This window comes from Gorilla gorilla, chromosome X (genome assembly GCF_029281585.2).
Source record: "Gorilla gorilla gorilla isolate KB3781 chromosome X, NHGRI_mGorGor1-v2.1_pri, whole genome shotgun sequence".
NCBI classification, from domain to species: Eukaryota; Metazoa; Chordata; class Mammalia; order Primates; family Hominidae; genus Gorilla; species Gorilla gorilla.
In genome coordinates, this window is record NC_073247.2 from 47,267,898 (window position 1) to 47,292,599 (window position 24,702).

General features: G+C 43.5%; 1 long non-coding RNA gene and 1 pseudogene across 1 annotated transcript; one reads left to right on the plus strand and one right to left on the minus strand.

The window, feature by feature from the left end:
* Positions 1 to 7,924: 7,924 nt before the first annotated feature.
* On the minus strand, positions 7,925 to 9,309 carry LOC129529781 (uncharacterized). The gene is made up of 3 exons (XR_008675335.2): positions 9,109 to 9,309; positions 8,803 to 8,877; positions 7,925 to 7,935 (listed from the first exon to the last, which is right to left on the minus strand). It is a non-coding gene; the product is annotated as an uncharacterized lncRNA (long non-coding RNA).
* Positions 9,310 to 9,428: 119 nt separating this feature from the next.
* LOC109024628 (histone H2A-like 3) lies at positions 9,429 to 10,113 on the plus strand (annotated as a pseudogene).
* Positions 10,114 to 24,702: the final 14,589 nt, after the last annotated feature.

The following is a 24,702-nucleotide window of genomic DNA, read 5'->3' on the forward strand; positions in this document are numbered from 1 at the left end:
AAAAAAAAAATTAAAAAATGGGGAAAGAACCTGAACAGATATTTCTTAAAAGAAGACATATAAATGACCAACAGATATATTTAAAAATGCTCAGAATCACTGATCATTAGGGAAATTAAAATTAAAACCACAATGATACATGTCTCATATCTATAAGAATGGTTATTATCAAAATGATGAAGGGTAACAAGTGTTGGCAAGGATGTGGAATAAAGGAAACACTTGAACACTAGGTAGGAATGTCAATTAGTACAGTCATTATGGAAAAATCATATGGGGGTTCTTAAATAAAAGCTAAAAATTGAATTACAATATGACCCAACAATCCTACTTCTTGATATTAACCCAAATGATTTGAAATCAGTTTGTCAAAGAGATATCTAAACTCCCATGTTTACTGCAGCCCTATTCAAAACAGTCAAATTATGGAAGCAACTTAAGTGTCTATCAACAGATGAATGGATAGGGAAAATATGGTGCACACATGTGTCACTGAATGATAGTGGTACATTCTGAGAAACGTGTTGTTAGGTGATTTTGTTGTTATGCGACCATATCATAGAGCATACTTACACAGACCTAGATGGTATAGCCTGCTACACACCCAGGCTATATGGTGTAGCCTATTTCTCCTAGGCTACATACCTGTACAGCATGTCACTATACAGAATATTGTAGGTAACTGTAATACAATGATAAGTATTTGTGTATCTAAACATATCTATATATAGAAAAGGTAACGTTGCACTACAATGTTATGAGGGCCACCACAACATCACTAGGCAATAGAAATTTTTCAGCTCCATTATGATTTTACGCAACCACTGCCATATATGTGGTCCACCATTGACCAAAACACCGTTATGTGGCATATGACGGTACACATACACAATGAAATGCTCTTCAGCCTTAAACTAGAAGGAAATTCTAGTATTTGAAACAACATGGATGGAATTAGAGAACAGCATGCTAAGTAAAATAAACCAGGAACAGAATGACAAATATAGCATATTCTCACTCAAATGTGGACTCTAAAACAATTAAATTCGTAGAAGCAGAGTGAAGAATGGTGGTTGCAGAGGTTGGAAATTGTGGAAATTGAGGAGATGATGGTCAACAGGTGTAAAGTCTAAGTTAACAAGGGTACCTTTTTTTGAGATCTATTGCCCAGCATGGTGTATATAGTTAATAATAGCCTCTTGAATATTTCAAAATTGTTAAAGAGTAAATTTCAAATATTCTCATCACAAAAAAATAAGTATTTCAGGTGATAGATACGTTTAAAAGCTTGATTTCGTTATTTCACATTATATTTATAAATTATAACATCACTTTGTACCCCATAAATATATAAAATTATCAATTACCAATTTATAATAAAATAAGAATTATATAGGCGAAGGGTGCATCCTAGGTGAGGTAAAATTATATATATCATTATATATAATTATAATTATAAAAGTAATTTTACATATATTTATAATTATATATTTTTATATTTATTTTATATTTGTTATATATTTATATACATATTATATTTATATATTTTATATATTTATATAATTTTACCTCACCTAGGGTGTACATGGCAGGAGCTGCTCAGGTAGAAGGAGTATCCAGGCTATAAGAGTATTCTGCAGATAATGCAGGCCAGAGGATACAATCTAAAAAGGGAAGGACATGGAAGGTGGTACATGGGTTCAAGGTGAAACTAGATTTGTGTAAAATTTGGAAAGATGTGCTTGGGTGAGGGGGAAGTCAGCTTAATGAAAGACCAGGCAGAAAGTACATAGTTGTAAGGAGCGTCAAGCCTAGGGAAAAACAGGGAAAACATTCATGAATAGAGAGGGCAACCATTCAAGGGGATAATTTGGCAGGGAGTGTATGGGTGGAGGGAGAATTCAGTATGGGGGAGGATTAGGGAGGTGATGCATTTGTGGGGAAAACCATCAGCTTAGACTTTAATCTTTTGGGTTCTCTGGGCCACATTGAAAGAAGTAGAATTGTCTTGGAGCACACATAAAATGCACTAATGCTAATAATAGCTGATGATCTTTAAAAATTCACAAAAGAAATTACAATGTTTTAAGAAAGTGTACAAATTTGTGTTGGGCCTCATTCAAAACCATCCTGGGCCACATGTGGCCCTTAGGCCACGGGTTGGAAGCTTGGCTTAAAGTAAGACATGGCAGAATGTTTATGGTCAGAGAGGCCATCAGATCTAGAAAAGGATTTGGGAGGAGATGCATTAGTGAAAGGTACAGCCAGCCCACCATAGGACAGAACAGGAGGTTCCAGGGTGGAAGACACAGTCCACTTATAGGAAAATCAGGAAGAAATGAACAGTGGATAGGTCATTGCACATATGAAAGGATATGATAGCAGTGAGTGGATGTTAAATGCAGCCAGCCTAGAGAAATAACAGTCGCAGATGCATGGGTTAATAACCAGGAGGTGCATGAGTTGAAGGTGCAGCCAGGCTATGCTAGGACCAAGTAGGATATGCATCATTGGATGTTGCAACCAGCCTGTGTCAGAAACTAGCAGGAGGTGCACGGGACTAGTGAACATCCGGGCTAAGTGAGATCTTGGCAATGGGCACTAGGGAAGAAGGAACATTCAGCCTATCACAGAAACAAGTTCATGATTCATGGGTGAAACAAACATCTAACCAAATGGTAGACCAGAATGTAGTTCATGGGTGGAGGGATAAACTAACCTGGTAGAAGACCAGGCAGTACATGTGGAAGTGGAGGTTATATTCAGCAGAGGGAAGGCCACGGGAAGTATAGAAGTGAAGCATGCAGCTAGCATAATGGAGGACATAGAGGGAGGTAAATGGGTGTAGAAAAGATCTAAGCTAGATGAGTATTCTGATGTATCGGGGGACATTCAGCCAGATATTGGGTGAAATTCACCCCCGATATTTTACGTAGGTTCTTTTCTATTTTCCTTAAGTGTCGGCCAGTCTGAGAAATAAAGGGACAGAGTACAAAAGAGAAATTTTAAAGCTGGGTGTCCAAGGGAGACATCACATGTCGGCAGGTTCCGTGATGTCCCCTGAGCCTTAAAACCAGCAAGTTTTTATTAGCGGTTTTCAAAAGGGGAGGGAGTGTATGAACAGGGTGTGAGTCACAGAGATCACATGCTTCACAAGGTAATAAGATATCACAAGGTAAATGGAGGCAGGGTGAGATCACAGGACCACAGGACCAGGGTGAAATTATAATTGCTAATGAAGTTTTGCGCATGCATTGTCATTGATAACATCTTATCAGGAAACAGGGTTTGAGAGCAGACAACCGGTCTGACCAAAATTTATTAGGCAGGAATTTCCTCGTCCTAATAAGCCTGGGAGCTCTACGGGAGACTGGGGCTTATTTCATCCCTACAGCTTTGACCATAAAAGACAGCCGCCCCTGAAGCAGCCATTTTAGAGGCCTACCCTCAGGGATGCATTCTCTTTGTCAGGGATGTTCCTTGCTGAGAAAAAGAATTCAGTGATATTTCTCCCATTTGCTTTTGAAGGAAGAGAAATATGGCTCTGTTCCACCCGGCTCACCAGCGGTCAGAGTGTAAGGCTATCTCTCTTGTTCCCTGAACATTGCTGTTATCCTGTTCTTTTTTCAAGGTGCGCAGATTTCATATTGTTCAAACACACATGCTCTACAAACAATTTGTGCAGTTAATGCAATCATCACAGGGTCTTGAGGCGACATACATCCTCCTCATCTTAGGAAGATGACGGGATTAAGAGATTAAAGTAAAGACAGGCATAGGAAATCACAATGGTATTGATTGGGGAAGTGATAAGTGTCCATGAGATCTTCACAATTTATGTTCAGAGATTGCAGTAAAGACAGGCGTAAGAAATTATAAAAGTATTAATTTGGGGAATTAATAAATGTCCATGAAATCTTCACAATTTATGTTCTTCTGCCATGGCTTCAGCTGGTCCCTCCGTTTGGGGTCCCTGACTTCCCACAACACTGATGAAGGCAAATGGTCTGAGGGGGCAGCCAGAATATGTGGGACATGGCTGGTAGTGCATGAGTTATGGGTGCAGCAAGTCTTGGGAGGATATGGCAGGAGATTAGGCATGAAGGCAGCCTAGGGGACAGCTTGGCAGAAAATGCATAGGTGTCAAGAGCTTCATGCCTAGGGAAGGATTAGGATGACTTTCATGAATGAAAGGGAGAGTCACCAAAGGAGATTCCAGTAGTAAGTGCATAGGTGGGAGGCATTCAGATTAGGGGAGGATTTGCAAGAAGATTCATTAAAAGAGGTTGAAGCCAGCTTAAGGGAGGACATGGGAAAATGTCCATGGGTGGCAAAGGCATCAAACTTATGGTAGGAATCAGGAGGAGGGGCATTACTGCACAGAGTAGCCAGCCTAGGGCAGGACATTTTCATAGCTGTCTGTGTGCAAAATGCAGCCAGCCTCAGGGAAGATCATCAAGAAGTGAATGGTGGCTAGGTCATCCAATATATGAAAGGACGTGGGTGTAAAATGCAGCCAGCTTAGGGAAGTACCAGCAGAAGGTGCATGGGTGAGGTCTCAGCCAGCACAGGGAAGGTTATGTCAGGAAGTGCATGGGTGAAAAGTATAGCCAAGCTATCATAAAGCCGGGTAGGATGTGTGTGGTTGGAAGGTAAAATCCACCAGGAGGTTCAAGGTGAGAGGAAGCTTCCAGACTAAGTGAGGTCTCAGCAAGAGGTGCAAAAGAGGAACATACAGTCTATGGTAGGACAGAGTGGTCAGATAATGGGTGGAGGAAACATCCAGTCAGAGGGAAGACCAGAAGTTTATGAGTGGAGGGTTCAGTCAGTCTAAAAACATGCCAGGGTGTGTATATGCAGGCTGCAACCATATTATGGGAGGTGTTAGATGATGATATACATGTGGAGGGTGCAAACAACCAAGGGGCTGGCATGGTTGGAAGTGCATGGTGTGAAAAGAAAATAATACCTCAGGAACTCAAACTCACTATATCAAGGGAAAAGTTAAGCTTGGGAACTGAGTCATGCAAAAATCTAACTTCCTTTTGTTCCTAAACAGATAGCGGCAAAGAAAGAAGGCCACGTATCTCCCCAGGTGACTTCTCTCACAAATTTCTTACAAGGAAATTCCTTGCAGGCTCCAAAATCTTTACCACCTAAAATAGAGTTGTGTTTAATTTCACCCTAACAGTGTGAATTAACAGCTTATCTTCACATGTATGTGACAAAGACAAGACCAGAAATCATCCCTCTACCCACCTTAACAGAAATGCATATTTGACTTCTTCCTCTACTCTGTTTACATTATCTAGAATGCAGATATAAAGAACACTAGACGAATGCATAATTGACTATTCTTTCTCTGCTGCTCCCTATTTCCCCTTTAAATATTGAAATATTCAAAACCCTCTTTGGAAAAAGTGTGGACCACAGATTTTACTGTGACTTTTGTCTCTTTTTCCTGGGTGTGTCCTCAATCTTGGAAAAATAAACCTCTAAATTGATTGAGACCTGTTTCAGACACATTTTGGTATACATTGGGAAGAGGGAACATCCAGCAAAAAAGGAGGTAGTTGCAAAAATGCATGGGTGGAGAAAATATCCAGTCACTAGTAGGATCAGGTGGGCAGTTCATTGGTAGTTAGAGAATCCAGGCTAATGGAGGAAATGGCAGCAGTTGCAGTATAGGAAAGGGAAGTAAGCTTAGGAGAAAACCTGCAGAAAGTGCCTACATAAAATATGCAGTGAAAACCACCAAGAAGTGCATGAGTACAAGTGAGACAATCACCGGTAGGTTCAAGTATAGAGGGATCAGAAAGCCAGGGGAAGACTAGGCAGGAGATGCATTAGTGGAGGGAGCATGCAGTCTAATGGTGGACATAGCAGGAAGTTAAAGGTTTGTGGGAAGTATTCCAGTTTCTAAACCAGCAGCATGTGAGTCAGAGGAGGGAGCAGAGGGTTCATGGGAAGAGGTAGCATTCATCCTAAGGTAGAATTGGTAAAAATTGCATGCATATAGGAAGGAACAATTCCATACAGGGACCGAGCAGGTATTATATATGTAGAGGATGCAGCCTTATTATGAGTGGAATCAAAAGGATCTGCAAACATGGAGAAGACAGCCAGGAGAATTGGCTATAAGTACATGGTAAAGGAGGCATCCAACCAAGGTGGGGAATCTGTGGGTTTATATATGCAGGGTGCAGCAAGAATAAGATAGGATTCAGCAGACAGTGCAAGGGTGGAGAATACACTCAATCTAGGGGGAAAAAGTTTCAGGTGGTGTATGGTTGGAGAGTGAAACTAGCCAAAGAGAGGTACATAGGTGAAAGAAACATGTAGCCCTAAAAAAGGATATGGGAATAAGTACATGGCTGGAGGAAGCATCCACCCTAGGGGTAGTCTTGGCAGGAGTTGCATGGATGGAGTATTCAGTGAGTATAGGGACAGATATGGCTACAAGCTCATGGGTAATGGAGCAGCCATTATAGGGTAGGACCTAGCAGGAAATGCCTGAGTCAAGGTTGCAGCCAGATTTAAGTACAGGGCAGAAGGCACATATGTGCAGGGGACATCTAGCTTAGGAGTGACACTAAAGGATATTTATGGATGTACAGTCTTGAGAAGCAGTCACCAGGAAGTGCATAGATCAAATGAGCATCTATCTTAGAGTTGGACACAGTCAGAGCTCTATGGGTGCAGCCAACTTAGGAAGGACCTGGCAGAAAGTACATCGGTGGAATGTAGCCAGTCTAGTGAAGGGCCTAGCAGGAACTGTATTTTGGAGTGTTCATCCTGCCTGGGAAAAATACTAGGCAAAAAATATGTGAATGGAGGGAGCACAGAACAGAGGTGAGGACATTGCAATAAATCCATAGGTGGAGAAAACATCCAGTCTAGGGTAAGACTCAGCGGGCAATGTATGGGTGGAAGGAGCATTCCACCTAGGAGAGGACTCAGCAAGAGGTTCGTTGGTGAAAAGTGCCACCAGCCTAGCAGAGGACACAGCAAAATGCAGAGTTTTAGAGACTTTCTCTCCTTGGGGAGAAGTAGGTGAGATATATTAATAGATGAGGGAGCATCCATTGTAAGGTAAAATCTGGTGGGAGATGTATTGTTGGAGGGAGCATGGGAGGATAAGCATGGTTTGGGATGCATGGCTGGTGTTGCATGATGTAGGGTGGACCTAGCCTAGGGGTCAGCCCCTCAGTAAGTGCATAGTAGAAAGGAGAATCAATCCTTGAAAAGGACCTAGCAGGAGATACAGAAGAGGAAGCATTCAGGTTAGAAGAGGGCTTCATAGAAAGTTCATTAGTAGGTGGTTATACAGGCCCAAGGGAGAATGTGGCAAGTAGTTCATAGTTGGAGCATACAGTCAGCCTAGGAGAGAATATAGCAGGAAGTGAATAAGTGGAGGGAGAATCCTTTCAAAGAAAACTCAGCAGGAGTGGTATAGCATTCTTCTAGAGGATAAACTGACAAGACATGCATGGGAAGCAGTTGCATCCAGACTGAGGGAGGAGTAAGAAGAAGGGGTCTTAGTGCAGAAAATAGCCATTGTTAGGGAGGACCCTGCAGGAAGTGGAGGACCCTGCAGGAAGTGCATGAGTATCAGATGCAATAAGCCTCGAGGATGATTCGGAAGGAGATGCAAAGCTGGAAGTTTCAGCCTTTAATTTTAAAGAATTCATAATCTAATATATTAATACCATGTGCAGGTAAGAAAACCTTACATCCTCACACAATCATAACTGAAGGTGTTTCCAAATTATAGACATGTAGACATGCAGAAATAGAGAAATAGAGCATTTAATTTCAATTTTACAAATTTCAGCCATGATTCAAGAGTAAACACAGAAACAGTAAAAATCCCTGGTACAGATATCCAGTAGTTGTTTCCTTCCCAAGGAGCATGAAATTCTTCATTGGTTTGAGCTGAAAAATAGACAGAGAACAATTGACGCAACAGACTCTGTTTTCTCTAACTCAAAAAAGAACAGATCTCTACAAACTATCAATCTATTTAGAAAATATCCAAATGGTCAGATCATAAAACAAATTCTCACCACATGCCCAAGCAAATGCACAATCAAAGATACATGTTCATACAAAAACTTGCACACAAATGCTTATAGCAGCATTATTTATAATACCCAAAAGGCAGAAACAACCCTAATGCCCATCAACTAATGAATTGATTAAAAAATGTGATTTATGCATATAATGGTCTATTTTATAGTCATAAAAATGAATAAAGTACTGATACACACTATAATGTGAATGAACCTTGAAACATTATAGTAAATGAAAGAAGCTAAATTTCAAAAGGCCACATATTGTGTTGTCCCATTTACATAAAATGCCTACAATAAGCAAATCCGTAAAGATAGAAAGTAGATTAATTTTTGCCAGGGGCTTGTGGGGAGATGGGAATAGGAGTGACCGCTTAACAGTCTGAAATCTGATAGGGATGAAAATTGTGAATGTAGTGTAGTAATGGACACTGAATTGTACACTTCAAATGGTTAAATTGATAAATTTTATGTTATGTGAACTTAATTAAAAAGTAAAGTAAATACAAAGCCAAAAACTCAATTCCCAACCATGGTTTTCAACAATGGGAAAAACTTATTGGCTGTAAAATAAACCAAAAACAAAACAAAACAAAAATGAACCAAAAGCAAAACACTAAATTAGCATAGAGGAAAACACAGATTATAAAAACAGAGTCAACAAAGTACTATTGGTGAATTAGATTCACATAGGAGAGTCAATACAACACATGCTGGGCTTCAAACTTACATGTGTGTAGTGCGCTTCTGTCATCAAAGTTTACATGGTTCTAGTAGGTAAATCAACTGGACATATCAGTGTGTCCTACAAAACAGGTGAAGATAATTATCAAGAGTGTAAAATCATGACACTCACACAAATGTGAGCACGTTAAAATATTTATCACATATGGAAATTGGCAGATATTAAAACCAGTATAATGGAGAATCCAAAGAACAGAAACATGCGTACTGATCAGGAATACTGAATCGAATATGTCAGTGGAGGCAAAACTGGTTAGTGTAGTGTGTATTGGTCGGGGGAGACTGAACCTACCGTTGAGGTCTCTAAGTTGTGCATGTCTCTCAGTGACCTACAACTTACAAACGGATGTAAAAGAGCTCAAAGACAATGCAGGACTAGAATCAGATAGATTACATGGAGTTGTATCCTATGAACAAGGAAAAGGTTTTCATTGAAACACACATTTTTTGCTAGAATGTTAAAATCAAGTAGATAGTTAGCATTCCCTTAAAAAGAAGTTCCAGTTACTAGGGTGACCAGATTCCTCTCATGGGCATTTCTAGGCTGAGGCCTGATCACGGCCCAGTGGACACCAATGACATCACAAAGTGGAGGTTGTCACTAAGGCAACTGATGACCAGTGAGGGGCTGGAGCACAGGGGTATAGTGGGCTGCAGTAAGCACTGGCACCTTGAGAGACTCAGGCCAGCAGAAAAATCAAGCTGTGACAACCGGGGCAAAACCCAGCAAACATCATGGCTGGAAACAAACACAGTCGCAGCTCCTGTAAGCCTAGAAGACAGCGCCTTTCCCGTTCCAGAAGAGCGGAGCTGCAGTTTCCTGTTAGCCACGTGGAACGCTGCCTGCGAGAAGGTCAGTATGCCCGGCACCTGAGCTCAACCACACCTGTTTTCCTGGCTGCTGTTCTCGAGTACCTGACGGCCAACATCCTGGAACAGGCAGGCAAGGAGGCCCAGAACAGCCACAGGGTGTGCATCACCCCAGAACACCTGAAGAGTGCACTGCAAAAGAATGAGCAGCTAAGATGGATCTTGGAGGAGGAAGATGACATCCACTCTCAGGAAGAAGAAATGCCCCAACCTGAGGAGGAGGAGGAGGACGACGAGAGAATGGAGGAGGAGGAAGAGGAGAAAAAGGAGGAGGAGGAGGAGGAGAAGGAGAAGAAGAAGGGAGGATTCCTGAGTTTCACAGCCATGCGGGACTTCATCAGCAACCTCTTCCAGCTGCTAAAATTCCCATAGATGAAAGACCCCAGGTTGCTTCCATCTGCCCAAGCTATTAAACTGTATAAATGCATGACAGTGCTCCTGACTCCTCTCAGTTTCTGTCACTTTGGGTTGGAGGTGTCTGTGAGACATTTAGGAGAAACTATCCCTAGAGCGCTGAAGTGGGGAAGGGGTGGCCTGTGTGGGGAGTGTTTGAATCAGTGATTTAGAGGGGGCAGTTTCCAGTGGTGACGGTGAGGGCACTGGCCCTGTGGGGAGGAACTGGCTTGGGTAGACACTGAGACTTCCTCATTGTCTCTGAACAGGAAGGCCTTGTGAGGCCAGGGAGTTGGCTGGGGGCCTCTGAGGCTTGTTGAATTCCCAGCCTGATGCTGGGGCCTGAGGTGGAGCTGCAGACTCTGACTGAGGTGCGGGAGGCTTTATTCAGGATAGCAAAGGTCTGAAGTCAGAGGGCGGTGGCCACAGGGGTGGGTGGAAAGAGGGCACACTGGCTGGCATGAACTTCATGGGACAGGGGATTTACATAGAGATTGTGCTGGGGTTGTCCTCAGGGCCATTTGGGAGATATGCTTGTCTGAATCCCAGAAGCCTTTCTTGCCACATGATTTCCACTGAACCTCATATTCCCAGGCAACTCATTGTGAAGATGCCTACCCCACCACTGGGTGATTCCTTATGGAGAACTATAGAGCATTCCCAGCCTTAGCCCAGATCGTCACTTTCTCTTCTGTGTATTTGAGAAGCAAGCAGGCATCTCTCCAGCATCTGCAGGTAGGGAGTCTCCTTCAGCTGATCACATCATGGTGACAGCAGCATCCCCTCCCCTTGCCAAAGTGAAACATCTTTGTTTTCAGGGTATGTGTTTCTGCTAGTCCAGTGTCCTCCAGTCAGAACAGAGTGCCTCTAGGATGAGTAATGGCAGCAAACTGATCATTTTCTTCAGATCTTGACATATTGGCTAAGTAGCTGTCTGGTGTTTAAAAGCTGCTGATGTTGCTTATGGCTGTGGCTTATTGTAGAACTAGACATAATGTCCTGGATACTTCACTGGAATGCACATCTGAGGACTTCACTCAAGGCAGGAGAAGCCATAGTAGGTGGGTGGCCTGTGGCGGGTGAGTACCTCTGTGTAGTCAGGTGGTCACCTTACAGTTTATGCAGTCATCAACACTAACGGTCACTGTGACCCTGTAAGGACCCAGGCTTCTGGGCTCCTTCAGACTCTGTTTCATGTCTGAGGTGGAGTTTGAAGGTTGACCTTGGATAAGCCCCTGTTTCAAGCTCTCTGCAGAGTCAAGGGGTATGGGAGAGTCAGCAGGAGTGACCACCATCCCTTTAAGAATTGTGTTCAGCTGTGCTTGTGGGTTTCACAGGAAACATGGGGGCCACAGCCAGCATAGCATCAGGCTAATGTGGCACCCTACCAGATCTCCCTTCCACATGTGCAAGGTATCCTACACTCAGGGCAGACAGGGAGGAAGAAAGAATCGCTGCCATTGGGAAGACATGAGCTCACCCATGTTTAGGCCTTTTGTGCATTTCTAACAGTCAGGAGGGAAAGGTGAGGAAGTAGTCCCTCTGGCCTGTGCCCTGTGGACAGGACAGCATTGGTGGCCAGTGCCCTATTGGGATTGGGAAAACTAACTCCCGAGTGGGCAAGGGCAGAGGCTGGAGTGACTGTGGCTTCCAACTTGTCCAGTGATCACAAGCAGTGTCAGGGCAGGCTGGGGTCAAACTTGTGTCAAGACTGCAGGAAACATCATGTGTGAGGAAAGATGAGCACCAGAGTTGAGCCTGGGGGCAGGGGACTTGGAGGTTAATGGTGGCTTGGTCTTGGCATGAACACAAGGCCTGGTTACCAGACTGGCCTCCCAAAGAGAACATCCTTTGCAACAGAAGCATTTTGAAGGCCCAGGTCTCCTGGTCCTTGTATGTGACAGATATTGCACATGTGTTCTGAGGGAGATGGCAAGATTCTTTACAAAAGGTCTTTGGAGCCCCAAAATAGGATTCAAGTAAAAGAAAATATCAAATACACTCTTTCCCGAATGAACAGATTACATACTGCCAGCCCACATGCCTAATCTGGACAACAGGTTTGCTAATCCTACATAGACATTACTAGTATCCATTTTTACAGATGTGGCCGCCAAGGTTCAGAGATGTTAATTAGCTCACTCAGTCACATGATGAGTATGTATAGCATAGTGGGGGCAAGAGCCCAGCCTTCCTAACCTATTGTTTTGCTCTTTCCTCTACTCTATCCTGAGAAATGGGCCTTGAGAAAAAAATTAATGTTTTCTTCTAGAAAACAGAAACTAGTCTTCAATACTAAGATGTTAGGGTCTATTGGATATCCAGCAAAGCATCTAAATAACTTATTCTCAATTACCTTCATTTCTGTTTTATTTGGTGAAGGCTGGATAAGCTAGGATTAAAAAGACTGATTGTATGAAACTGCTTCTCAACTGAGGTGTTTTTGAGAACTGCCTCTGTTCACTGTCATGGTCTTAAAGGTGATTATGTGTCATCAGAAGTTTCTGTTAGCTGAAGTCTGTATCAAAGAGACTGTTCCTCGAAGTACTAGTACTGAGGGTACTGCCTTTTTCCTCAAAGCTGTGAAATTGTCTTTTGTCGTCAAAGACAAGAACTCTGGTTTTTATCTGGTGGCAGAGCCTTTGGGAAGCATCAGAGTAAACTGAAAAAATTATCTGGAGATGACAGGTTTTAATTTAACAGCTCATGAATAATAACAATAAACAAACCTAATTATTTTAACACAATGCTATCCATAAAGTGAAAGAACAAATCTTTGTGACATTCCAGGAATTCCATGGAAAACCACAAAGAGTGTTATAGATGCCAAAGATACTGTGAAAGTTTTATTCTTTATATCATTTTTCATAGAGAATTTAATTTGGGAATGTAAAATTTAAAAGTTGACTAGAGTTTTATGCACTTGAGATGGGCAGAACTCAACAGTAGGTGTGTGGGTAGAGGAAACATCCAGACTAGGTGTAAACTCGTTGGGAAGTCCATGGGTAGATGGCACAGCTAGCCTAAAGGAGGTATTGGTAATTATGCATGGTTGGAGCTAGTCTAAGAGGGACATAGCAGGAAGTGCATGGTTTGAGGAATTCTCCAGCCTTGGGAAAGATATTGCAAGAAATGTATGAGTAGAAATATTATATAGCTTAGGGGAAAATTCAGCAGGAGATGCACATTTGGAGGAAGGAGTCAGTCTATGGGAGGCCTTGATGAGAAATCCATGGGTCAAGTGAGCACCCAGCCCAAAGAAGAACATTAGAAGAGATGCATGGGTGGAGAAAACATCCAGCTTAGTAAAAATTAAAAAAAACCCACAAAACAAAACAAACAAAAAACACCTCAGCAGGAAGTGTATAAACTTAGAAGAGAGTTGTGCATTTGATGCTATAGGTTGAGGTTGCAGCATGCCTAGGAGAGAAATTATCAGATGGTATGTCGGTGGAGGGAGAATCTATGGTGGAAAAGGTCTTGGCAGAGAGTGCATTATTGGAGGGCACAGCAAATCTAGAGGAATTTCTGGAAGAAGGTTTACTGTTGAAAGGGGCATCCAGCCTAGAAAAGGACTCTGAAGCAGTTGCATTAGTGGAAAGTGCATACAGTCTAGGAAAAAGGTTTATAGGTGGAGGCAAAAGGTTTATAGGTGGAGAATGTAGCCAGTTTAAGTAAGACATAACTGGTGGCACATGGAGAGAGGGGGTATCAAGGATGTGGGGAAGAATGTGCAAGAGTATCATGGGTATATGGAACATTCAGCCTAGATAAGCACCCAGAAGACGTTTTATGAGAAAGGATGGAGTCATTCTAGGGAGTCTTCTTAGGAGGTTATTGGGTAGAGGTAGCAATCAACCTAAAAGAGGACTCAAAAGGGTGTACATGGATGGATAATGCAGCTAGCATAGGGGAGGGATTCAGCAAGTCGTGAATGGGTCAAGATGGCATCCAGCCCATGAGAAGAGTAAGCAGGAGGTATGTGGTGATGGGAGTATACAGCCTAGAAGAAAAACACACAGGAGGTGCATGGATGGAGGATGCAACCAGCCTATAGGGGTACCCAATATCAGGTTCAGTAGTGGTGAGTACAGCTGGCTTTAGGGAAAGCCCAGCAGTAGCTGCAGGAATGGAGGAAGCATTCACAGGAAAGGAAGAACTTTCAGCAGGTAAATATTGGATGAAAAATTATAAATCTATCCTAAGAGAACACATAGTAGAAGGATCATCCAGTGAAGGGAGGAACCTACAGCAGGTGCACCGTTGAAGCAAGTGGAAAGCCTGGGGAATGACATGACAAGTAGTGGAGGGATGAGTGGAGGGATGCAGCCAAAACAGGAAAGGAATTAGCTGAAGGGGCAAAGATTAATGATACAAGCCTGCTGGATGATCTGAGAGAAAGTGAATGGCTAGAGGGAGAAGTCAGCCTGTGGCATTGCATGGCAAGATGTGTACAGATGGAAGAGGAGGAAGTCAGCCTGTGGCATTACATGGCAAGAGGTGTATAGATGGAAAGTGCAGAAAGGCTATGAGAGGCCACCCAGACTGTTTATGGCTGGAGGATTCATCAAGTCTAGGGGTGGACTTGGCAAGAGATAATGGATGAAGTGTACATCAAGTCTAGAAAAGAACATAGTAGAAAGTGGATAAATGAAGTTTGCAGTGGGCCTAGGGTGGGATCTGGCAGGAAGTTCAGGGGTGGAGTTAACACCCAGTATTAGGTAAGACTTGGGAAATGGGGGAGTAATGGGTAATACAGACAGCTTGAAGAGGAAATGGCATAGAGTGCATAGATTGAGAGTATAGCCAGTTTAGGTGAATAATTTGCAAAAGTTGCATTCATTTAGAGAGCATCCAGACTAAAGGGAAGCTTAGCAGAAGGTGCATGGGAGGGTAGGGGAGGATGTCACAGAAAGTGTATGGCCAGCAACAACATCCTTTTTCTCTCTCTGCTTCTCCTTGTGAGTGACCCTCTGTGGCCCTATGTGACACACCACGCCTCTTGTCCTCTGGGGAACTGTGAGTAATAAACACTTCTTTCAAAGGCAGTTATCTTCTTGTCTATCATCTTGCCATACCTAATTATAATAAAACATATCTCGAGTACATTTTTAAACAATTGGTGCATTGAGCAGGGTAGTTTGGTGATTGGTGAGGATGACATGCCTCTAGACTGCTCTTGGCTTACTAACTGAATCCAACAGAGAGTAAATACTGCCTGGAATGGCACTGCTGGCTTGTATTTTAGCAGCTGCCATTGTGTTGTGACTGTTAGGTACTGCTCTGATTCTCCAATCTAAATTATGGTAGAGTTCAAAAAGCTGAGTCGTCCCTGAGCAACTGTCCTTAGAGTGCTGTAGTCTGGGTAAAGAAGTCTCCAGTTGACTTCTTATGTATTTACAATGTGTCCAGAAGTGACTATGGTAACTGGCTATTGTACTATGTGAAGGTTGTCCAGAAGGGACAATAGTGTGAAATAGTGTATCACAAGACCAAGAGCTTTGATTTTAGAAACAAGCATAAGAACAAACCAGGCAGTGCCACAGTTGCCCTCATGGAACTAGACTCCAAACGTGGGGAGACTGACTGGGACACCGTAGAACAGGAGACGCCACCTATAGGCAGGACCACAACACCAAAACACTGCCACAAGTAGTAAAAAACCAAAGAATAAAAATCACTGGAAAGAGGAGCGAATAGGAAAACAAGGCAGAGACTGAGTTGGGACCTTTTCCTAATATGCAGTTACCACCTTTTGAGACACTATAGGACTCTAAAACATCATCCCCAGACAAACTTATGTATTAGAGACATGGGCATCTCTCATGGAAAAAAAATTAAAATGGGCCAGCCTGCTTATAAACTCCAACAACCAAAAAACCTGCTAGATACCTTTGAAACTCATGCAGCAGGGGAAGTTCCCCTCTCTTTCCTTCAATTTGGTCCAAAATAGTGGATAGGAGATGCCCCACTGAGACGAAGAAAGGCACTTCCAGTTCCTAGTTAATGGGTTTCTAATATCATGTCCTGACCTTCAACAATGGCAGCCACCTAACTCCCTCCTGAAGGAGACAGCAGCTCCCCAAAGCTTGTCTCACTGCCTGGGGAAAATCACCCACATACTACCAAAGTTTTCATTGAAGCTCAAAGAATAGCCAACATTTTCTGGTCCTTTTAGGTACAGGGATACAGATAACAGTTACTCTAGGTATCCCATCTCTTTTCAAATATATATGTATATATATACATATATATTTGCAACCTGTTTAAAATTCAGGGCATATTGGGTCACCCCATTAAGGGCATATGGGTTCCACTTGATGCTAAAATGGGATCTCTTAGCTAAATTCCTTGTGATATTCCCTCTGTCTCTGGCCCATCTAGTCATAAGCATGAACACCAAACACGTTAGGGCCACCTCTTAAATTGGAACATGCCAAAATCCGCACCACTTGCTATAAGACATGCTCAAGGAGAGATCATAGTCCCTCTGCCTCCCCTTAAAATTGTCAATAAGCCTCAACACAAGCTATGACAATGTGCAGCTTGACTCAGGCCTATTATTTTAATCTTTTAAAAGATAGAATTGTGGTTCCTATCATCTCTCTTTTTAATTGCAGTATCTGATCAAAGCAAAAGGCAGACAAACAAGAATGGCCTAAGTATAGATTACTGCCACCTCAATGCATTTGTTCTGTCCATGGAGGCACCTTTTCCTAACATTATTGAAGTTATTAGTATCAGGGTTCACCTAGTGATTTACTTGTGGTAACACATCTAGTCAATATTTTCTACTCAACATCCATTGCCAAAGATTCACAGCCACGTTTTGCCTTCTCCTTTGAGGACACACAATATACATTTACTTGATTATCTATAGACTACCTCAATAGCCTGGCCATAGCACATGACTCTGGAGGAAGGACTTATAATTCATCAATTTACAGCATTCCCACTTTTGGCACTATGTAGATGACATCTTACCTAGGAGACCTTCTCAAGATAATGTTACACAGGGCTTACATACTCTTACACATCACCTCCAAGATAGGAAATAGGCATGAATAAAATACAGGGACCTGCAAAGATGATAAAATTATTGTATATCTTGTGGTCATCAGAGGGTTCTTCCATTCCTGGTTCAGTAAAACACGAATTACTCACCCCCTTCATGGTACCACAGACACTTAAACAGGCCCAAGATCTCCTGAGCCTCTTTACCTTTCAAGACCAACACATCTCACATGTATTCATTATACTTGGACCCACATATGAGGTCATATGCAAGTCAAACTTCCTCCATTAAGGCCTCTCACAACAAATCTTAATAGTCAGATAACTTTACAGTAGGCATTGACCTTGGTTCCCTTGGGATCCAACTTTTAAATCAAGGCTTTGGCTACAAAGGACTATGCCTCTTGGAGCTTCTGCATCAGGCATGGTTTTAAGTGGTTGCCCATGGGTTTTTGGAATAAGAAACTTCCTCAAATGGCAGATATTCACCTCTCAAACAACAAATTCTGTCTCTTCTGGAAACTGAGGCCCTAATTGGCTCAATTCTATTTGGCATCCAGACACAAATCCTTATCATGCCTTAAGTCAAGACTCCATGCCAAGAGGCTAGGCATGGCCACAGAATCCTCTTTGGTTAAGTGGAAATAGTAATTTAGAGATTCAGTTAAGCCTGATGCCACAGGACTTTCCAAACTTCTGAAGGATTGGCTTCCCATGTGCTCAGTCCCTTGGCCATGCCTATTAAGGAGGTGGAGGCATACACCATGTCATTCCCAGTAGTGATCTAGGGAGCTCCTTGAGATCAAATGTCTGGCATATGAAGTCAATATGCCTCACCAATGGCAGGGCCACCATCCCACATGGTGGGAATCAGTGGTGAGTGGTGGCATACCACACTGCTTCTGGTTCCTCTATCACAAGGAATAGACATGAGGGTTGGCCCAATTGGCAGAGTTTGAGGCTGTCTACCTGATTTTCCAGGATGCCCTCCATTGCAAATTGCCTGAGATTTGTTTGTTGACTGATTCCTGCATGGTCATCATTGGGTCAGAAAAATTGAAGCAAGATAATTTTACCATTCAGGGAAGGTCTTTGTGGGCTATCTCATATGGCAGACATTACTTCATCCCCCTTACTTATTCTTGTTTTGCACATCTCTGCACATACAAATCAAATAAATCAGAATCACATTACAATTCTATCACAGACAGCTTAGCAAGAAATAAATTCACTGTACTAATACATGGATCTGCCTCTCCCAGATAATCTCCATTGTCTGCTTTTGTTCATGGCCAGATAAGCATATGAACCCTAGGGACACCTAGGGTCCCAGGCTACTTTGGGAACAAAGGAAAGACTTCCTTTATAAGGTTTCCAGTCATCAAAGTTGCCCTAATTAGCTGTAATCTGTGTACCTTTACCAAACACTGGCCTTTATATCTGTAGATACAATTTCTCAGGGCATGAGGCCATATAGTCAGTGACAATTTGATTCTATTGGGCCTCTGCCACTCTCTGCTGGTGCCACCTGATATGCTTTTATCATGAATGACACATATATGGGTTTGCTGTTAGCCTTCCACTCCAGGCATTCTAATTCTTAGTCTACTATTTAGGACCTTACTAGGTTGGTCCTTACTAGGTTGGTTCCTTGATCATCCTTCCAGTTCCTGCAGACTTGCATCCCTGACATGTCCTTAACTTGGCTGGCTGTACTCTCCCACTCTGCACCTCCTGCCAAGTATTCTTAGGCTATCTGCACCATCCACCCACGCACCTATTTATGGGCCTTTGATGCTTCCTCCACCCATGCATTTCCTGCATATTCCTCCGACAAGGCTGTATAATGCTTTTACTTCTGCACCTCCTGCCATGTTTTCCCTTAGACTTGCTATATTCTGTGCTTATGAATCTCTTGCCAGGTCCTCTCTGAGAGTGGCTGCATCCTGCACAAACATACCTACTTCTGAATCCTATCCTAGGCTGAATACCCCTTCCACCCTTTCACTTCATGTCAGTATTTTTCTAGACTTGTTGTACTCTCCAACAATCCACTTTGTGCCATGTCTTCCTGAAGTTGGCTGCGCCCTCCCATAATTACTCAATCCTGTATACCCACCACCCCCACCCCAGGATGAATTCTGAGGTAGAATGTATGCCATTCACATCCGTGCACATCCTGCCAGATTTTCTCCTAGGATGTCTGCACACTTCACTCACGTTCCTTTTACTGAATCTTCCCCTATGCATGATACTCCTTCCACCATTCAACCTCCTGGATGTCCTCACATCTGCTTACTGCATCCTGCATCCACACACCTCCTGCCAAGTCTTCCCTTACACTGGCAGCATCCTCCACTCATGAACTTCAGGCCAGGTTCTTCCATATGATGGCTGCGTTGTCAACAATGTACCTCTTCTCAAGTCCTCCCTTAGACTAGACATTACCTTTTCCCTTGCACTGCATACTAGTCATTCTCTAGGCTCCCTGCACCCTCCACATATACACATTCTGCTGCAGATAGCGTTATGTTGATAATCTCACCACCCACACATGTTCTGCCATGCCCTCTTCACTAGGCTAGATGCTCCCTCCTCCCATGCACATCATGCTGAATTATCAAATTTGGCTCCATTACCAACCCTTGAAATTAACCTTTAACCCTCCAATAGTTTAGATACAAAAAATATCCTTGCATTTTTTGCTAGAAACCCTCCTACTCCAGCTTCACTCTCTGTTGATGCACTTCCTACAGGTTTCTCTGTGAGGCTAGCTTCACATTCCCTCATGCAAATCCAGCAATGTCCAACTGACAATGCAATTACTGCTAGTTAGTTCCCAGACTGGCTACACCCTCCGAACCATGCACTTCTTGGTGCACCACACTTCAGGCTGGCCTCACTCTTAAGCTTCCTTATGGGTCCTCCCCGAGGCTGGTGCATGCTCTAGTCATAATTTTCCTGACTACTCTCCCTTTGGCTTGCTGAAAATGCCACAAATGCACTTAGGACTGAGTACTCCCTTAGCCTGGATCTCCCTCACTCACACAATTCTTGCCATGTCCTTGCTTAGGCTTTACCCTCTCCTAAACCCCCTAAACCTCCTATGGGGTTCCCTCCTAGGCTGCCTTTTCCTACCTCAGTTGCACCTCCTGAGTGCCTTACTATAGTGTGTACATATGCACGGAATGCACACATACATATAGCACCTGATGGGACCTCCACTAGCCTGGATGTTCCCTCTACATGCCATATCCTCCTTTATACTGGGAGTTTCCTACACCCTTTCATTCCAGCCAGAATGTCTTTATTATAAACTCATAAACCTACTCCAATGTTATTCCATAAGCTTTCTGTACCCTCCACCTATATTTTTCCTAACAAGTTATACCATTGGCAATCCACCCTCTCCACCCAAATTTCTACCAAATCATCCCCTTGACCAGATTCTCTTTCCTCCCACAAACATCCTGCCATGTCCTAACCAAGGCTGGATGTAACCTTGAGCCATCCACTATTCTCCGATTCCTCCTCTATGCTAGAAATCTTCTCTAATGATGTTCTCTCCAACCATTCATATAATACTGAGTCCTCTCCTAGGTTGGCTCATCCTCTTCAGATACCATCTTCCCAAGTCTCCACTAGGTTGCATGGCCCCTCCACCCACATACTTCATGCTGATTCCAACCCTAGGCTTAATGCTCCCACCTCCCATGCATTTCTTGATGAGTTCTTCCTAGGTTTGCTGCACCATCTTTCATATACTCAATGCTGAGTCCTCCATTATTCTGGATCCTTCCTCCACCAATGTCATGCCAAAATCTAGGCTGATTACTCTTTCTACTAATGCATTTATTCCACCACACACCACCCATGCAATTTCCTCCAGGTTCTCAACTATACTGGATGTATCCTTCACTTCTGCACTTCATGTGGAATATTTTCCTGATCTGGCTCCAACATGCACATCTTGCCATGTTCTCCCTTATGCTGGCTGTATCACTCTCTCTGTACCTTCTTCCTACTCCTTTCTTATGCTAGATAGACACTCCAACCATACGCTTCCTGAACGATTATTTCTTAGCCTGGCTGCACTATGCACCCACGCACTTCCTACTGATTCCTGCTTTACGCTGGCTGCACCTTTCACCCAAGCAATACTGTCACTTCCTACACTAGAAATTCTCTGCACTGCACAAATGTACTTCCTATAGAGCTCAAACCTAGGCTGGCTGGAGTCTTTGATAATGTACTTTCCCCTAGTCATCCTCTAAGCTGGTTATTACCTCCACATATGTACCTTGTATATCCTGCCTAGTCCTCTCCTAGACTAGCCATACCCTTCATCCATACACTTCTTGTTCCGGGCCTAATCTGATTGTTCTCTCATGCACCCTATAACAAGTCCTACCTGTGCTGGATGCTCCCTCTAGCAATGTATATCCTGCCATGCCCTAACCCATGCACCTCCCCCTGAGCCTTCTACTAGACTGGATGCTCCTTTCACTCATACACTTCCTGCAATATGCTCTCCTAGGCTAGATGTTCCCTCCTTCCTTGCACATTCTAGTGAATTCTTCCTAAGGGTGGATGTTTCTAATTCCCATGTATATTGTTCTGTATCTTCTCCTAGTCTGGGCTCTCCTGTGCAACTAGTTCTGACTGCTCTTCATTGCTGGCTGCTCTAATTACCCATGTACTTACTGAATTCATTCATAGGCTGGATGTTCTCTCCACCCACACACTTCTTGTCAGGTCTTGCATTGGGATACCTACATCATTTAGCCATGTACCTTCTGCTATATCATTCCCTAGACTGACTGCAACTTCCACTCCACTTATGCACATTCTGCCCTTCACTACTCTAAACAGGGGTAGTGAGTTGAATGGTGACCGTCAAAAAGATATGTCCATGTTCTCATCTCCAGAGTCTGTGAATATAATCTTATTTGGAGAAAATATACTTGCAGATGTAATTATTTTAAAGATCCCTAAGATGAGATCCTTCTAGATTATCTGAGTGAGCCCTAAATCCAATGGAAAGTATCCTTATAAAAGAAAAGCAGAGGGAGATTTGACACAGACAGAGGAAGAGAAGACACATGAAGGCAGTGTGACCATGGAGACAGAGATTGGGGTGATGCAGCCAAGGAATCTGAGAAGTAGTCATGGCCACCAGAAGCTACAAGAGGCAAGGAAACATTCACCCCTAGAGATTTTGGAGGGAGCATGGTCCTGCCAACACTTGATTTCAGACTTCTAGCATCCCAAACTATGAGATAATACATTTCTGCTGTTTTAAGCTAACGAGTTTTTGGTAATTTGTCACAGCAGCCCTAGGAAACTAATACAGAAAGCTTCACTCTATACTCCTGCACCTCAGCCCAAGTCCTCTCCTAGACTAGTTGATCCCTCCATCCTTAAACCTCCTGTCAACTGTCACTTAGGGTGGCTGCAGCCACCATTCATGCATGCTGCCTGCTGAATCCTTCCCTAGCCCCTCTGCACTTTCATCTTATACACTTCCCACCAAGGTCTCTGTTCAGCAGGGATGCCCCATAACACCTGCATTGCAAGCTCCACACATATATCTGTGGATTATCCCCTAGACTAGATGCATTTTGCATCCATGCACTCTCAGTCATAGCCTCTCCCAGACAGGATGCTTATGCACTTCCTGCTGGGTTCTTTGTTAAGCTGGCTGCATCCTGCTTCCATGCATAACCTAACACGTCCTCCCTTAGGCAGGTAGCACTTTCCAATCATAATACACCCCTAGGATGGCTTCACTCTTTTCCCATATACCTCCTACTGGCTGTTTCCCTATGCTGGCAGCACATTCCACCAATTAACTTCCTTTAATGTCTTGCTCTAGGTTTAATGTTCCCTGCACTGATGTACCCCCTACCCAGTCCTCCCCCTGTTTGGTTGGACTTTTAATCAATTCCTGCCAGGTTCTCCCTAGACTGGCTCCTCATACCACTCCTTCACTTTCTGCTGGGCCCTTCCTTATATTGGTGTACTTTATGCACCGACTGCTGTATAGATAGGAGTATATCTTAGAGTGGCTGTTTCTTTACCCATGTCCCTCAGGCAAATACTTACCCTATCTAAATGCTCCCTCCACTTGTCAATATCATGGAAAATCCTCCCATTGGTAGCCTGCACCCTCCACCCAGGCTTCTCCTGTTTTGCCTTACCTACACTGAAAGATCCCTCAATTCATGAACTTCCTACCGGGTTATCTCTAACTTAGCCGCTTTCTCCATCCATCCACCCATTTCCAAGCTCTTCTTTAGGATTGATGCTCTCTCCACCCATGCAAATTCTGCCTGCCCTTTCTCAGGTCTACCTGTACCCTGCATCCATGCTCTCCTTATAGTACCTCATTTAGGCTTCTTGCTTCCATAGCCCAAGCACTTCTTGCAGGGGCCATTACATGGGTGACCGCACCCTGCATCTCTGCACATCTTTCCATGACTTTCTCTATGCTGAATGTGACTTCCATCCATCCACTTTCCAGTGGTCCTTCTCTAGGTCTGATGCTTTCTATATGCATGCACTTCTTGCCTGGACATTCCCTGATATAGCTGAACCTTAAAACCATGCCAGGGCTTCTCCTAGGCTGGAGGCTTCTTTCTCCCTTGAACATTCTGCTAAGATCTCCCCTGGGTTGGATATTACTTCCATCTATGCACCAAGTAACAATTGTCCTTGATTCTGGCTGCAACTTGCACTCATACATCTCCTGCCATGTGATTCCACAATCTGGTTGAACCCTTCACCCATGCATGTTCTGCCTGATTGTTATCTGAGCTGGTGGCATCAGGCACACATACACCTTTTTACTATATCTTTTCTTATGCTGGCTGCACCTGGAACCTATGCATCCTTGAGCTCCTGGGTGAGCTGCACCTTCACCCTTGCACCGCCTTCCAAGTCTCCCACAAAGCTGGATTCTCCCTTTCCCCATAAACATCTTGCCAGTTCCTCCTCTAAGCTGGCTACAACCTCTATACATGCATTCCCTCTTTTGCCCTCAAGTTAGCTTGGTGTTTGCCCTACCCATGCACCACTTCCTCAGTGGTGAGCTAGGCTGCATGGTCTCTCTGCCACTGCACTCATGCAGATTACTCCTACTAGTTTGGAAGTGTCCTCAATCATGCCCCTTATAGGATGTCATTCCTTATGCTGGCTGCACAATCAACGTATAAACCCCTTGCCAATACCTCCTTTGGGCTAAATGCTCCTTTGAATCGTGCAAATATCTCTCTGTTCTCTCCTATGCTGACTACACCCAGCACACATTAGTCTTATGCTGTGTCTGCTCTTAGGCTGGTTTCATTCTTGATCAATGCACATATCCGAGTACATTTGGCTTTCAACAAACTGCACCACTGCCCTCCATGCCATGTATTTTACTGGATTACACCTCCTGCCATACCCTTCTTTAGGCTGGCTGAAACCACCACAAATGTATCTTCCATGGTTCCTATCCTAGACTGACTACATTCTGTATCCATGCCCACCTGCCATTTATTTCCCTGGGCAAGATATTATTACTTCCACCTCTACACCTCTGGTCAGCTTTACTGCTAAGCTGGCTGTA